This window comes from Rutilus rutilus (genome assembly GCF_951802725.1).
Source record: "Rutilus rutilus genome assembly, chromosome: 16".
Classification (NCBI taxonomy): domain Eukaryota; kingdom Metazoa; phylum Chordata; class Actinopteri; order Cypriniformes; family Leuciscidae; genus Rutilus; species Rutilus rutilus.
The window spans coordinates 11,163,316-11,178,289 of record NC_140224.1 but is presented as its reverse complement, the minus strand read 5'-3'; positions in this window follow the sequence as shown (position 1 = coordinate 11,178,289).

Below are 14,974 nucleotides of genomic sequence, written 5' to 3'. Positions count from 1 at the left end.
AGTATATACTGCTATACAAGCAGCACATTGACTACTCTAAAATATATCCAAGTTTAATTTCTATAGTATTGTCCCTTGAGTAGATATACTCAAATGTTTGCTAAAATGTGAGGGGTGTACTCACTTTTGTGAGATACTGTATGTATTATCTATCTATCTGCATCAGTCATCTTGGGGGTATTTAGAACAGAAAAAAAGCCAGTCTTGGTTGGTTTTCTTGGTTTCTACAGGAGTAAAATGACAACCAACTATAACAAGGATATGACATCATTGACAGGTAAAAGTTACGCAGTACATTCCAAAAAAATATAACTTGTTCTAGTGATTTGGAATTCATGCAATTACATATTCATGCCTAAATATATTTAGGTATCAGCATCACTCTTGTTGCATTAAACCATCCAGCTGTTTTTGGTGAAATGTGTTGCTTAAGTCTACGTGAAATGAAAGCTTCAGCGTAAGTTCTGCCAAGAACACTCAACTGTTACGTCACTTATTAACTTTTCATCTATCCAATCACGTTCTAATACTTGTAGTATAAAAGATTGGTACTTACACATGTAAGTAGGAAATCTCCATCCCTCATCTTTAACTGCAGGGGAGCAGTCAAGAGTGTTTTGCCCAAGTGGTCAACTGACACATCAGAGAAGGAACACCATTCCAGAAGGGAAGACATCTTCATATTTTGAGCAAAGATTATTAAAAGACAACTTGCACAGATTAATATTTTTCCACAAGTCTACAGCAACAAGCATGCACATCTGCTCCTGCATGAGAGGAATAACTGTCAACACCAGCAGGTGGTAGTAGCATTCATCACTCAAAAGAGACTGGAACTTGGATTGCGGATATACAAACCATAATCAAGTAGCGCCTGATTCATTTTGATAACTTAATCTTCACTTTCTTCATTTCAGACTTCATGTCATTCCTGGGAATATGCTTGTTTACTGCTTAAGCATTTCGGGTATCGACAACATGCTTGTTGCTATGGCTAATGCGGGTATTGGCAACATATTCATTTAGGTCATTTGGGTAAGGGCGACATTTCTTAAGTTGCTTAAGGCTTTCCGGTATTGTTAGCAACATGTTGTTGCTCAAGCTTTTCAGGTATTGGCAACATGCTTGTTGCCTTAGCTCACTCAAGTAACTGCTTTAAAAAAAAAAAAAAGGCATCTAGATTTTCACTGTCAGTTTGTGTTTGGGGTATATTGACATATGGTTTTGTTTGTTTTGCTCGATCTGCAGGGGGCTCATGTGACTTTTCCGTGGTTTGTTTTTAGTATAGATTTAAACTGACAGAGGGTGTCTGCTTCCCAGACAATGTTAGGGAGACTGTTCCAGAATTTAGGTGCTAAATAGGAAAAGGATCTACCGCCAGCAGTCGATTTTGATATTCTAAGTATTATCAACTGGCTAGAATTTTGAGATCACAATAGACATGGACTATAATGCGTTAAGAGCTCGCTCAAGTACTGGGGAGCTAAACCATTTAGTGCTTTGTAAGTGATCAGCAATATTTAAAAATGTATACTACGTTTAATAGGGAGCCAATGCAGTGTTGACAGAACCGGGCTAATATGGTCATACTTCCTGGTTCTATTAAGAACTCTAGCTGCTGCATTTTGGACCAGCTGTAGTTTATTAATAAGGTCTGCAGGGCAACCACCATAAGAGCTGTCTGGCAGACATCTCCACATGGATGAAGGAACATCACCTGCAGCTCAACCTGGCAAAGACTGAGCTGCTCGTCCTCCCTGCCAATCCGTCTCTACAGCACGACTTCACCATCCAGCTTGATTCATCATCAATCACCCCATCAAGGTCGGTCAGAAATCTGGGAGTAACGTTTGATGACCAGCTGACCTTCACAGATCACATTTCAAAGACAGCTCGATCATGCAGGTTTGCGCTGCACAACATCAGGAAGATCAGGCCTTTCCTAACTGAGCACGCAACACAACTCCTCGTCCAGGCCCTGGTCATTTCTAGGCTTGACTACTGCAATGCTCTTCTGGCCGGACTTCCAGCATGTGCAACCAAACCTCTTCAGATGATCCAGAATGCTGCAGCTCGTCTTGTCTTCAACGAGCCCAAGAGGGCCCACGTCACTCCTCTGTTAATCTCTCTGCACTGGCTACCTCTCGCTGCTCGCATCAAGTTCAAGGCATTGACGCTTGCTTACAGATCTATCACACGCTCAGCTCCCTCCTACTTTCACTCACTCCTACGAGCCTACATCCCTACCAGACGCCTACGATCAATCAACGAGCGACGTCTCGTGGTTCCATCACAGAAAGCCACAAAATCACTTTCCAGATCATTCTCATTCACAGTTCCATGCTGGTGGAACACTCTCCCCACCCTCATCCGGAATGCAGAATCCCTGACAACATTCAAAAAACAGCTGAAAACCCACCTCTTCCATGAGCACCTAAACTAAAAAAAAAAAAAAAAACCTTTCCCTCAAAACCCCACTTATCATGCTTATGCTACTCTGAATAATGCCTGAACTTGGTATTCTGAACACTTCTTGCGTTGTTGTTGTTTTTTGCCTCTTCATGATGACTCGCTTAATTTAGTCCTGATTTGTAAGTCGCTTTGGATAAAAGCGTCTGCTAAATGACTAAATGTAAATGTAAATGTAAGAGCATTACAATAATCTAGCCTTGAGGTCATGAACGCATGAACTAACTGTTCCGCATTTTTCATTGAAAGCATATGTCGTAATTTAGATATATTTTTTTAAGATGGAAGAATGAGGTTTTACAGATGCTAGAAACGTGGCTTTCAAATGAAAGATTGGTATCAAAGAGCACACCCAAGTTCCTAACCGACGACGAAGACTTGACAGAACAGCCATCAATTGTTAGACAGTATTCTAGGTTAGTACGTGCAGAGGTTTTTGGTCCAATCATTAGATACTCTGTTTTTTTCAGAATTAAGTAATAAGAAATTACTAGTCATCCAAATTTTTATATCAGCTATGCATTCCATTAATTTCTTGAATTGGCAAGTTTCGTCGGGGGATGAAGAGATATATAGCTGAGTATCATCGGCATAACAGTGAAATGATATCTAATGATATCTCCCAAAGGTAGCATGTACAGAGTGAACAGCAACGGTCCTAGTACTGAGCCTTGTGGTACTCCGTACTGAGCCTTGTGGTACTGAACTTGTGATTGATAAGACACCTCTTCATTTACTGCTACAAACTGATAACGGTCAGATAAGTATGATTTAAACCATGCTAATGCAATTCCACTAATGCCAACATCATTTCCGAGTCTATTTAAAAGAATGTTGTGGTCAATGGTATCAAATGCAGCACTAAGATCAAGTAACACTAATAGATACAACCACGATCGGATGATAAGAGCAAATAATTTGTAACTCTAATGAGAGCAGTCTCAGTACTATGGTACTGTCTAAATCCTGACTGGAAATGATTGCGAATACCATTTCTTTCTAAAAAGGAACACAGTTGTGAGGATATTGCCTTTTCTAGTATCTTTGACCAAAAGGGTAGATTTGAGATCAGCCTGTAACAGCCTGCAAGGCCATAGCCTTGTCTCTATGGCCTTGTCTCTGTGTGGCCTTTAGTGACCTTGTGGCCTATTGTGGCCTCGTCTCTGTGTGGTCTATCAAGGCCTTGTGGCCTATCGTGGCCTTGCCTCTGTGTGGCCTATCATGGCCTTGTGGCCTATCGTGGCCTTGTCTCTGTGCGGCCTGTCGTGGCCTTGTCTCTATGTAGCTATGTTAGCCTCTCACTCTCGGTCTAAATGGTTCACTCTTTCTCAGCTCCCTTGTTTTCCTCTCAATACGTCTTCATGTAGTACCTTTACAGCTTCACTGTTTTTCTCACAATGATGGAAGTGGCCCTCTTTACTGATTAAGCTATTGGTCTATGAGGCCTTCCACGATTTCATGTTTCATCATGCTTATTTCATGTTTAACTTATTTTTACTTTCTATGTTTTAGGAACCGCAGGATACACAACAGTTCTTTGGGGGTGGGCTCCGTCCCGGTGGAATTATTTCCTCCAACTATTTTTGGGGGTCGGCTGCGCCCCTGCCTTCATTTTCAGGCAGGAAATGCAGATTCCGTTACCCTCGGATTGTGAGCTAGGGATGGGGCCTATGCCAAAGTACTTTATAACACAATACTTGCTTGCTGGGCTGTTAATAAATGTATGCTTTGATATGTAATTTTGCCTCCCGAGTCTTTCTGGTAGAAATGAAAGCTTTAGCGTAAGTTCTACCAGGAAGACTAAATTGTTATGTCACTTATTACCTTCTCATCTAACCATTCGTGTTCTAATATTCGTAGTATAAAAGATCGGTAATAACACATTTTTGAATTTGCAGATGCTCATGCCAACATTCACCTCCATCCTTCTCACCACCACCAGGATGGTCCATTCCCATACCTCCCAGGGGGTCGGCTGCGCCCCTGCCTTTGTCTTCAGACAGGAAATGCAGAATCCGTTACCCTCGGATTGTGGGCTACGGACGGGCCCTACACCAAATAACTTTATAACACAATACTTACTCGCTGGGCTGTTAATAAATGTAGCGTTTATACGCCCACGTATAAATATTATTAATTATTATTCATAACGGAATATGACCAATAATTAATATTTTAATTATTTTTAATTATCTTCAGAATTTACTGTAGCAGAATCAATAGTATGATCATTTTATCAGTTCATCCAATGAACAGAAAGCATAAACAAGTATTAACTCTAGGAAATATAATATCTTCCTGGTCAAGAAAGAATTAATCCCCAGCTAACAATAAATTACGAAGTAAATTAAGGGTAACAGCATAGGTAACTTAAATCGAAGTTCAAGACAATAAATCTGATAAGCACACACGAGTAATCTCTTTTAAATACAAACAATACTTTATTGATTATATAGACTACTAACACATAAAGCTAATATCTAACACAAACACACGCACACACACACATACACATTCATACGCGTTGCAGAAAGGGATAGAGTGAGGAAAGAGTGGGTTTAAGAGTGAAAGGATGAAATCTCACGATTCCATATACACTATGACCTGAACAAACCATCAATCATTAATTTAACCCTTCTATCGTTTTAGGCAGGTTATTAAAGTTATATAAATACACCAGTTAAGATTTTAGCCTGCATGGAGGTACTTGCGTATTTGCTTTTGGGGATTCCCTTTTTGTTGCGTGAAAGGGGTTTTCCCGGTCCGTTCGGTCTCCTCGTGCCTGATGTCTGGATCACGGGGTCAGTCACGTGGTGTGCTGGCGGAATGAAAGTCTTTGTTTGAAGCTGGCTTTGCAGAAGAAACGTGGCTCGAAATCTTGTCGCAAAACTTAACTTAGAACCGACACTCACAACGGAAAAGAAATGAAACTAAGAAAAGAAAGGAAATTGAGAGTAGATGATGATGGCTTGAATGAAGCTATTTAACCCATGTTCTTCAGATCTTGATTTGGGTTATTTCGTTTGCGCGTTTACATGGTTCCTATAGAGAGAGAGAGAGCTTCGAGAGCAGCGAGAGAGAGAGCGAGAGAGAGCAGCGAGAGAGAGAGCTTTGTTTTTGGGTCTAAGGTTTTAAACTAAAATTTTGTCCAACCTCCAGGATGAGTTCTGGCCAATTAGACACTGGCTGAATTTAGGAGGTGACGTTCTTTTCAGTTCTGATCGTAAATCATGCTTATCTGTGCTCTCCTTACTAACAGAGAGAACAGGGGCCACAGTTTAGACATGATTTCTAATTAAAAGAAGATCAAAACATATTACACCGATATCATTCAAGCCATCTTGCTAGTTGTGTTCGTAAGATAGCATTGATATGAAACAGTACACACTTTCATTCATTCACTCCTTCTAATAGTTAATATAATAACTATTACCTGAATTAAATGGGATCAAAACATATTATCTTATTAAAATATACATATAAGTGGTGGAAACAACCCAGGATTAGGTAGTTGCATGATTGTTTGATCATGAGTCCATTGAAAATTGTTCTTGAATGATTTTATGTATAGTTATTGATAAGAATCAGTTCTCTGGTGAAGAGACAGAACTCTGTTTGTTCAGAGGTCTTAATGAGGAGGTGTTCAGGAATGTTGTCGGGGGTTTCAGTAACATCTGCTGGTGTCGATTCTTCTTCTAAAGGGTCTTTTGCAGACTCTCTGGCACCGGGATGGGTGACTTATGGCTCTGGTCTTGGTGATTTGACTCTGGAATGTGCGGACACTGTCTTTATCTTAACCAGTCCGTATTAGGCCACAAAGCTAGCCATTGACCAGTTATGTGTTAGTGCCGGGGGCTCCTTCAATTAGTCAGACCGGTGATGATCATGAGACGTTCTGAACAAATCTTCCCCCCTCAGTCATCGAGAAGTAGAGAATTTGAATTAATATTCAAAAAGAAGATTAGTTGGTGGTTGCTTTCTACCCATTGTCGCTACATATCCCCCCTCCGTTCGACGATGTGTTGAGTAGAAGACATCGGTGAACGCTGGAGAAATGGGTAGAGGAAGCAAACACACACAGCAAACAACAAGACAACACCTCCATGACTGGTCACTTTACTGGTGCAGGACATTAGATTACCTAGGCATAAACAGGTTCACTCTCTCAATGTAGTTAATCACGTTGAATAAAGTTTAGTTCAATCTTAGGACCGTTATCCTAGTTCGTTTTGGGACGGTGATTAATCAATTTTGTGATTAAATTTGATTTGTTTGTTTTATTCTCTTCTAAATTGTTCTAGGTTTGGACCAATTTACCTTTCAATTTGTGATACGAATGATGCAGGGAGTTCTCTGGCTCACATTCGTTTTAAGGTGACTTACAAATATTAGGCGTGGTGTGTCAATCCTATTATTGCGACCTTGACCCTTATAGGGTGGACAGGCATTTTACCTAATAAAAGAAGAAGGAAAGGAAGGAAGAGGTAAAACAAAACAAAGCAGTTGAGTGTTCCTGGTATGACTTATAACTACTGTTGCGCAGCTAAGGTGTCAGGTATCACGATGTAATGAGAGGTGTTCTCAGGTGTACTTGTTGGATGGGTAGTTACCATGTTTCCTATGGTAAGTGTAGCTACGTTGTTAAGCTAGTTCCTGAAGTTAGTTTTTACCTGTGGGAGAAAACATGTTTGTTGCGTGTTTTGCACGGTAGAGGTGGTTAACTTCTATATGTTAGTGAGTATGTTAGGGGTGTTGTGTAGTGTATGCATGTATGCATGCATGTATGTATGTATGTATGTATGGTCAGATCTGTTTCAGTCTGTTTTGCTCCCCCCTTTGCTTGATGGCTTAGCTTTGATGAGCTTGTTGCCTCTTTGCCTTGGAGAAAGGATCTTCTGTGATCTGCTGGGGGTCAAACCAGTAAGGCAGGAAGTTCTCTGGCAGACATGGGGAGGTAGTTTGGCATGGATGCGTGAAGCTGTAGTGCGAAACTTGGTCTCCGTTGTTGCATTCCTCCGATGATGCCTTCTGGTTGTGACAGCCTTTCTGATCTTCTGTGCTTACTGTTGTTGCTGTAGCACACACATGGTTCTTGAGTTGGAGCTCGTTTGGTGGTTTCTTTATGAGTGATGGGTAACCAGGATGGTGTTTTCTGGTACCTCTGGGTGTTTGTCAGTGGTTGACTGTGAGAGACCACTTTGTTCTGTGTTGTTGTAGAACAAGTGGTTGTCATTTTCATTATGAAGGTGTATCAGATGAGTCGTGGGTCTTCCGTTCCATCGCTAGTCATAGCAAATTTGACTCATCTTGTTGGTCATCCGTGTTCAGCCTGCGTTCTAGGAACACTTCCCGTTGCCTCATTAGTGGTTCCATGTCTTTTCCATGCGGTTGGTGTGGTAGCTGTCATCGGCATGGGAGTCACGTTCTCTGTGCTTCTTACGAAGAACTGTGGTGTTGTCATGCCACTGGTTGTCTTCCAGTGCAAGGCTTGTGTCTTGGCTGAAGGAGTTTGAAATTGTGGATGTTTTCAAACCTTTCTTTGAGGACATCTTCTGTTTGATGTGGGCCTTGTGTGTCAGGTCACGCAGCTGTTGAATTGTCATTGTGTCTGCGCAGGCCTCGAGACCAAGATAATAACTCAATCCGGGGTGCAGATTTCTCAGGAAGAGGTTTTTGAAATTCACATCCTCTTCATGTTCAGGTGAGTTATGTGCACCAAAGAAGGCTTGTCGAAAACGGTGGTAGTAGGCTTGAGGAGTCTCTTGCCGACCTTGTTTGGTTTCCAAGGCGATTAACACACCATGTTCCGACTCTGGGCCTGTGAATTCTTTAATCAGTGTCTCACATAGCAGCTGGTAGTTTGACTTGACATGAGCAGGTTGTCGGTCTAGGAAGCTTCGTACCTTTGGAGTGGATGTCGATCTGAGGATGTAAAACCTGTCTCTGTCAGTCACATGTGGTCTCACCTCTAGGTGGAAGTTGATATCTCGGATGTGGGCCTGGATGTCTGGGCCCTCCGTGGAGTTCAGGTTGAACTGAGTGATACTCTTAACCAGCTGGTTGAGATCTTTACAGGTCATCCCCTGTGCAGCTTTGGAGTCTGCCTGAATGAGCTCTCTTTGTTTGTTGGCAGTGAACAGTTCTGTGGTGAAGGCTGGTGACCTTTCGGGTTGTGGCCATTCACTTCTTTCACTGTATGCCAGTTCTTGGATGGAGGACTCTGTTCTGCTCAGCAGTGGTGATGCTGAGGGAGGTCTCTCCCTTCTTGGCTCTGGTTTCTGTTTGAAAATGTGCTGGAGTTCATCTCTGACCGCGTAGAGCTCGTCGTTGACGTCATCTCGCTGTTGGGTCAGATGGTCGATTTCAGCACTGCACCTTTCCAGGTGGTCTTTCAGAGCAATGATCTTAGAGTTCTTGACTTTAATGTCAGCTTTAGCTTTCTCTAGCTGGTGTTCAGCAGACTGGAGTTGGTTTACCAGGTGCTTCTGGACAGTCTTTAATTCTTGTTTGTCACGTTCAGTGACTGCAAGGGCTTCTTGGAGCTTGTAAACTTGCTTCTTTGTTTCTTGCTTCACTTTGTCGGGCACTTCGAGTTCGACTTGAGCTTTCACTTTGAGCTGGTCAGTGCAGAGTTGAGTGTGCATCAGCTCTCTCAGGAACTCAGTGGTCTGAAGCTTGAAGTCGTCCTGGACTTTCACTTCCAGCTTGTCTATGCGGCTCTGGGCACGTGTCAGCTCCTCCTGAAGGTGGGTGATGTGCTTGTCGCTTAGTGTCAGCTGGGCTGTGAAGGCATTGCTTAGGGAACAGATAATCTTGGTTAGTTCCGCGTGGTTGTGGTTCTGATTCTGGCTTGAATCATGTGTCAGGAATCTTCTCAGCGTTATGATTATTATTAAAAATAATAACAGTTCAAATGTCTTTGGTGTGAGGCAGTCTGCAATGCCTCCGAGCCAGGCGTCCACGTCAGTGGGGTTTGTTGTCCACGACATGTTGGCACGCTGGGGTGAAGAGACTGACACAGATCTGTGTGGGGTGTAAGCCTATATGTGGTTGAACAGCTAAGTGTCGTTTCAGTGACTGTACAACAATAGTGAAGTGTTGTAATGTCTAAGTGTTGGTCTCAGTGTAGACAGGTAGGTTAGTGATGTGGAAACTTTGTCACTCAACTAAGTGAGGGAAAGAGAGAAAAAGGTTAAAACAAATCTCAATTGAAAGGATTTTTTTTTTTTTGAAAAGCTGGTTTAAACTCGTGATGTGTCGCTCAACTGAGTAAGGGGAAAAAAGAGAGAGAGGTTAAAACCAATTTCAATAAAACAAGAAAGAAAATTCTTAAGTAGGAGAAATATTATTTTCCTCGTAAATGCTTCCTATCGGTGAGAATCTGTTTCCAGAAAGGTAAACAATATTATTGCTTATGTTTACAAGGAAAAATAATACAATAATAATGCTGATACCTTTTTCCGAGTTTTACAGGATTGACACCACACACCGTCAGTTGGACCGCTTACAGCTGGGATGCTATGAAGGCGACGGTTGCTCAACACTGGTCTCTGTTAATTGATCTTGGATAAGATGTTAAATTGTAAATTGCGTTTACAAAGACAGAGAGAGTATGGAGAACAAGAGAGGGTTTGATTACAAATCAAATACCTAATAATTGTTTTCTTTGGAAAAATTATCTTTCTCTTTCTTTAGACTCGATTGATGGTTCTTCCAGGTTTGTTTCCTACAAATGTGAAGGATGGGAAATCAGGACAGAACAGGAAGGATGTAAGAAGGAAAGGAGGGAAGGAGATTGGATCCACAAATGGCTCTGGAGCCTTTGTCGAACTACAAGTATAGAATTGATAGTTGCCAACCAACTAAACATTCAAAAATAAAGCTTTGTAAAGAGAGGGTTATCTCTGATCTATTTGAAACTTGTAGTGAGATACCAATGTCTCCTATTGAGGCTCAGGTGTGTCGCTCCACAGCGACAAAAAGAGGTAAATGGGTAAAATAGAATGGTTAAGTTTATAACCACAACTTGAGAAGGAGGTTACAACGCAATAACAATAAATGAGCAAGTAGGAGTCTAACAATATTTGAAATAGGAAATTGTGGGTTGAATAAGTTTACTTAACTTTCAAAGTTCAAAACGTATTCACCTTAAGTGATTAAATCTAAAAGAGTAATTTAGAAATTATGAAAATTATGAAATTAGATTTATTAAAAATAAATCTAGAAATCATTAGAAATTACCTGTTTAGAAAAATAGATTTTCAATTTTAATTTCCTTTTTTAAATCAAATTAGAATTTGACAATTAATAATCATAAACCAGTATTTTCTTTTTCAAGTAAAATGCAGGTAAACGAAATTAATAATTGCAAACGAAATTTCCTTTTCACGGAAAATATGGGTAATTAAAATATTAGACAGGTAAAATAAGAAAGAAGAAAAGACCAACAGGTGTAAAAATCAAGGTGTTTAAATGGTTAAATCACTTTAACGTTGTTCAAACAGACACTGTATTTAACCACTGATGTTAATACAAATGACAAACGTAAATAATGCTTAGGGCTTTAGCATATAGGCCTCACTGTAAACAACTGCCTAGGTTAGGTTAGCCAAGGGTTAGCAGCTAGCTTAGCCACCAAAGGGTTTGTTTACACTGTGGTCAGGGCTTTGCTGTGGCTCTGATCATGCGAGGGTCAGAGTTCCCCCGGAAACGTTGGTTAAGACTTCCGTGTCACGATTGTAACTATGGCGACAAAACAACGCTAGTGGGCAAACATGTGAATTGCAGTTTGTAAACAGTAATGCATGTTACATGAAATGTCGGCACATTTCAACAATGTTCAAAGAATATACACGTCGATCATATTACGTGAAATGTCGGCGCATTTCAAAAATACAAATAAAGGACACCACTCGTAGTTTTTACGACGTGGGGCTTCACTCAGTTGCTTAAGAGTGAGATTAACTTTAAAGGGCAGCTTTGTGCTGTAATAGATGGAACAATAGCGATCTCGGCGGATCGTCTCTGTGCAATGTTATCTGAGCACACAAAAACAACAGGGTTCCTAACTGTTGGTTAAGTTTCAACGTCAAGCTTTACTTGAACACAACTTTAAATAATTCCTATTCAACTACACTCGGACATACGCAGTGTTTACGCGAGAATTAATTGAACTGACACAGATAAACTTATAGTTTATCACGGGGATTGCCGTGGGACACGCACGGACAACCTGAGAAATAAAGACTAATCTGTGAGGAGAATATTCGTCCCTGCAGTGGAACACGCACTGAGTGACAATCAGATAAATAAGGAACGTTAGACGAGGAACACGCTCATCCGTCCTTTACATGGTTATTTTAATTACTGCAGTATAGTTTCGTTAAGCTCTCTGGCTGATACAAACACACATAAGTTACAGCTTTGAAAGACGCTGGAACACGCAGACGTCAGTAAGCTATAATCAAAGTATTTCAGAGATTGAGGGACACGCTCAATCCTTACCTTATCATTGTGTGAGATCTTATATCTTGGGTTATTTTACTGCAGTTTAAAATAAAATAAAAATAGGCAGGCAGCCTAGACTAGAGTAACAGCTCTCTCTGTGTATTCACATTCATTCAAACAGGGTGCGCGGCGCTCGCTGCATACGTCATACACACAGACTCGGAGGTTCGGATCTCTCCCTTCGCATACTATGAAAATATAATTACTTCGTATATACTTACAATTTAGGTTAAACTTCCCGCATTCTTCTCCACCATTTAATGTAGCGTTTATACGCCCACGTATAAATATTATTAATTATTATTCATAACGGAATATGACCAATAATTAATATTTTAATTATTTTTAATTATCTTCAGAATTTACTGTAGCAGAATCAATAGTATGATCATTTTATCAGTTCATCCAATGAACAGAAAGCATAAACAAGTATTAACTCTAGGAAATATAATATCTTCCTGGTCAAGAAAGAATTAATCCCCAGCTAACAATAAATTACGAAGTAAATTAAGGGTAACAGCATAGGTAACTTAAATCGAAGTTCAAGACAATAAATCTGATAAGCACACACGAGTAATCTCTTTTAAATACAAACAATACTTTATTGATTATATAGACTACTAACACATAAAGCTAATATCTAACACAAACACACGCACACACACACATACACATTCATACGCGTTGCAGAAAGGGATAGAGTGAGGAAAGAGTGGGTTTAAGAGTGAAAGGATGAAATCTCACGATTCCATATACACTATGACCTGAACAAACCATCAATCATTAATTTAACCCTTCTATCGTTTTAGGCAGGTTATTAAAGTTATATAAATACACCAGTTAAGATTTTAGCCTGCATGGAGGTACTTGCATATTTGCTTTTGGGGATTCCCTTTTTGTTGCGTGAAAGGGGTTTTCCCGGTCCGTTCGGTCTCCTCGTGCCTGATGTCTGGATCACGGGGTCAGTCACGTGGTGTGCTGGCGGAATGAAAGTCTTTGTTTGAAGCTGGCTTTGCAGAAGAAACGTGGCTCGAAATCTTGTCGCAAAACTTAACTTAGAACCGACACTCACAACGGAAAAGAAATGAAACTAAGAAAAGAAAGGAAATTGAGAGTAGATGATGATGGCTTGAATGAAGCTATTTAACCCATGTTCTTCAGATCTTGATTTGGGTTATTTCGTTTGCGCGTTTACATGGTTCCTATAGAGAGAGAGAGAGAGCTTCGAGAGCAGCGAGAGAGAGAGCGAGAGAGAGCAGCGAGAGAGAGAGCTTTGTTTTTGGGTCTAAGGTTTTAAACTAAAATTTTGTCCAACCTCCAGGATGAGTTCTGGCCAATTAGACACTGGCTGAATTTAGGAGGTGACGTTCTTTTCAGTTCTGATCGTAAATCATGCTTATCTGTGCTCTCCTTACTAACAGAGAGAACAGGGGCCACAGTTTAGACATGATTTCTAATTAAAAGAAGATCAAAACATATTACACCGATATCATTCAAGCCATCTTGCTAGTTGTGTTCGTAAGATAGCATTGATATGAAACAGTACACACTTTCATTCATTCACTCCTTCTAATAGTTAATATAATAACTATTACCTGAATTAAATGGGATCAAAACATATTATCTTATTAAAATATACATATAAGTGGTGGAAACAACCCAGGATTAGGTAGTTGCATGATTGTTTGATCATGAGTCCATTGAAAATTGTTCTTGAATGATTTTATGTATAGTTATTGATAAGAATCAGTTCTCTGGTGAAGAGACAGAACTCTGTTTGTTCAGAGGTCTTAATGAGGAGGTGTTCAGGAATGTTGTCGGGGGTTTCAGTAACATCTGCTGGTGTCGATTCTTCTTCTAAAGGGTCTTTTGCAGACTCTCTGGCACCGGGATGGGTGACTTATGGCTCTGGTCTTGGTGATTTGACTCTGGAATGTGCGGACACTGTCTTTATCTTAACCAGTCCGTATTAGGCCACAAAGCTAGCCATTGACCAGTTATGTGTTAGTGCCGGGGGCTCTTTCAATTAGTCAGACCGGTGATGATCATGAGACGTTCTGAACAAATCTTCCCCCCTCAGTCATCGAGAAGTAGAGAATTTGAATTAATATTCAAAAAGAAGATTAGTTGGTGGTTGCTTTCTACCCATTGTCGCTACATAAATGTATGCTTTGTTATGTCATTTTGCCTCCCTAGTCTTTCTGGTAGAACTAGAATAAAATAGTGTAATAGTCCAGCTTAAGTAAGTTCAGTGATAGTTCATTTCTGTTGTAAAAAAGTTATTAATTTAGTTAATTTATCTATACAGCCGCTCTGGAGAAAACAGTGATGTCATTGTCCAGCTCAGTTCAGTTCTCATTTAATGGTGTTATTGCAGGCAGATCAGTAATATTGTTGAATATTAAGTGTCCCCAACCAGGCAAGCCAAAAGCCGAAGGAATCATAACTCCATCAGGTGACAGAATGGAGAATTTTTTGGGGGGTGAAACCAGGCTCAGTCAGGGGGACAGTTCTCCTCTGGCCAACAAACAAACAGTGTATGTTTATGATTCAGGTAGCATTACAGGTCAGAAGTCAGATTGGATAGGAACATTCAGCATATTTATCCAGTTTCATCTGGTTTAAGATTCAAGACGAGTTTGTTGAGGTTCAGTGCCACAGGCTGTCGTGTCGATGAGGCCTTCACAGGGGAGAGTCTAGTTGACACAACATCTGCTGAAACTTCAGGGATGAGTTGTGGTGGTCTAGGTGCAGGTCGACCATCTGATCTGGATATGTTCCGGCTGACTACAGTAAACCTTGGTATAAACAGAGAGACTAATATTAGCGTAGATGCCATTCTTCTTATGATGTAACGAGTACATCGGGTGTTATAGGAAGTGTTTCCGGTTCCGGCTGACCTAGTTTATGCAGTCTAACAATCATTTAACTGATTTTAATAATACAAATTGATAATGTGATATGTGTATGCCAGGTTAAAGAGATGTTTTTAGTCTAG